At 44.5% G+C, this 2900-nt stretch overlaps 1 pseudogene; it reads left to right on the forward strand.

Moving 5' to 3' along the window:
- Positions 1-454: 454 nt before the first annotated feature.
- Positions 455-911, forward strand: LOC130882241 (CXXC motif containing zinc binding protein-like; annotated as a pseudogene).
- The last annotated feature ends 1989 nt before the right edge of the window (positions 912-2900 follow it).

The raw sequence follows: 2900 nt of genomic DNA on the forward strand, positions 1-2900 counted from the left end.
CAGGATATCACCTGTCTTCCAGGCTTTCCAGCTGGACTCATTTTCCTCCCTCTTTGATTGCTACACCAACTAACAGAAATCTGGATTGAATTTAACCCTTCTAAGTCTTCAGAGTCATTTCCTGTCCCCACTAAGTCCGTGGCTCGGGAGTCTTGTGTTGGCCTCTTGAAGGTGTCTTAGTTGGCACATATGTCCGTGTCCTTTCCTAGGAGCAGCAGGAGAGGGGAAGCCCAACCAATTCCTCGGCTAGGAACCAGCGTGAGGCATCTACATTGACAAAACCCACAGTCAAAACGAACTGTCTTTGCCCTTTCAAAGTTTTTGTGTTACCCCTGACTTCAGAATATGGTTCTGCTGAATTTTCTTTTAAATAATGGAATGACAAGCAGGAAATCAGTGGACACAGAGACACTAGGAGGGCCCAGCAGCTACGGGGAAAGTGGAGTTGCAACGCATGCAGAATTTGGAGAATGTGACCAATCTTCAGGCAGTGGGTGAGGACTTTCGGTGGGACTTGAAGATGGAAACTGGCAACTGCAGTGAGATGTCAGAGAACAGGCAGTGTATCCAACCAATGGCTAGTGTGGTTCTGAACGAAGGAGGCTGTGGCAGCGTCTCCAGGATCCGGAACTGCAAGCGCTGTGCCTGGGGAAACTCCATTGAAATTTTGAGTAGGACCATCAAGTCTTAGAACACTAAAGACAATGAGACGCTCAATACTGTAGTAGAGTTTGAATGTTGGGACCTTGAACCAATTGACTTCCAGCCCCAGGTTGGATTTTTTGCTGAAGGCATGGAATCAGGGGCAGTCTTGAGTGATGGGAACCTGCAGGAAAAGAACTGGACAATGAGGAAAGGGTACAGGAGTCTGTGGGATCTTCCAGGTCACCCACCAGGCTGTGAAGTGCTGAAGTGCCTTCCTGCAAACTTGTTTGTAGGAACTGGGAAGAGACAAAGTGCCCTGAGCAGCAGCACCTGTGGCAGCAGCACCCGTGGCAGCTTCTCATCTCTGATATCGCAGTGCCCTCACAGTTTGCATGCTGAAGTTTGTCACAGCTCGAAGACCCATCAATAAAGTCCCTGTTGAGGCTGTAAAGTAAAATAATCAATTAAAATAACAATAGGGCTCCATGATCACTCAGAGATAAAGGGCTTATATTGCAAGCATGAATACAGGGTTTGATCTTCCAGAGTCCATATTTTACATATTCCAGGTATGTTGGTGTGCATGTTTGTAATTCTAGCACTGGGAAAGTAAATACAGGAGGACCCCAATAACTTTCTGGCCAGCGGAGATCACTTAGTAAGTTCCAGACCCATGAGAAACTCTGCCGTACATCATGCACGCACGCGCAAACACACACACACACACACCCCAGTAATGAGTTACTACTTCTCTTTGTGTCCGTGGGTCAGAAGCCTGTGGGATGAGATGCTCACTTCTGGGTTAGTGCCATCTTCCAGGTCTGCAGGGAACTCACTGGACGACAGTGGCACCTTTCAGGGACTCACTCATGTGGCTAACAGGTGGGTTTAAGCTGTTGGACTAGGGCTTCAGCTTTCCTTCATGTACCTACAACATGGGACAAACTTAAGCTTGAAAAAAAACTTTATTTAACTAAATCACAGTTAAATTACCTAGCCATATTTTTATTTATATATCTGTCTGTTATGACATGGCAGAGAGCATGCCCCAGAACTAGCTTCCCCAGAGACTATGAAGGAATGCTAAGACTTTCATAACTGAGTCGTGAAGGCACCAGCCCTGCATTCTCCTCACTGAGCGTCGTCTGGAGTCAATAGAGAAATAAATGTATGCAGACTGCAAATATCATAAGGAGAAATTCATGGGGCGACTTTGGGGTTTGTCCACTACGCTCTCTAATTGACGTGTGGACAGTAAATTTCAGTGACAGATATTGAAATAAGGTGCTGGGGGATGGGCATGGAAATGTGCTTATTTAAATGGTAATTCTTAATTAAACAGATATTGAAGTACTGTGGGTCTTAAGACATTGGGTATATCTATTGTAATATATGATCTTTATAAGATTAGTTTAATGCTTAAACAGCGGCTTGGTGTTAAGAGCAACTAATACTCTTGCAGTTCTGAGTTCAGCTTCTAGCACATACGTGAAACTTCACAATCCACCAATTACTCGAGTTCTAGCGACTCCAGCACTCCCTTCTAACCTTCAGGGACACCAGGCATGCATACAGGCAAAACAGTCGTGCACAGAAAGCGAAGTAAATAAATCCAAAAAAATAGTTTCTCCAAAGCTTTACTTTTATGTTTATAGATAAAGGTTTCGATTCGTACCTTAATCTGTTAAATCATTAAACTGTGATTCAGTTCTACCAGAAGTTCATTTTAAAAGAATTTCCACATATAAAAACATCAAAGAACTCACAGTAAGGGTATAAAGAGGGTTTATAGGAAAGCCACTAGTTTGTAACTTAAATTTTAAATATAAAACAAAATTAAGAGATTTGCTCAGTCGTACATTGCATGGACAAACAATTCTTCTTCCCAAAATCCCGAGTTTTTAAATGAAAATCTCAGTGCTGGCACAACCTGTGAGTTGGAGGCTTCGGAGACACCCAAGACAACAGAGGCTATCGCTCGTTGTTGCCTTCGGTGGCTAGGTGATAAGACCTTACTTATTGCTGAAGATATTTGGCGGTTTGGCTAAAAGATACAGAGAAAGCAATCTCAGTCTCCAACTGCCCTGAACTCTCACCTGTCAGTTAGCCTTCACAGTGCTAGAAGGTGCTGTGGGGGCTGCTGGGAGAGAAAACGCTTCAATGTTTTCACCCAGCACGGTGGTGCAGCACAGACTGCCCAGGCAAGTTGTGTCCACTGGTGCAGTGGTGGCAGGATGGCTTCGGGGGAAGCAGCT

This window comes from Chionomys nivalis, chromosome 10 (genome assembly GCF_950005125.1).
Source record: "Chionomys nivalis chromosome 10, mChiNiv1.1, whole genome shotgun sequence".
In the NCBI taxonomy this organism is placed as follows: Eukaryota; Metazoa; Chordata; class Mammalia; order Rodentia; family Cricetidae; genus Chionomys; species Chionomys nivalis.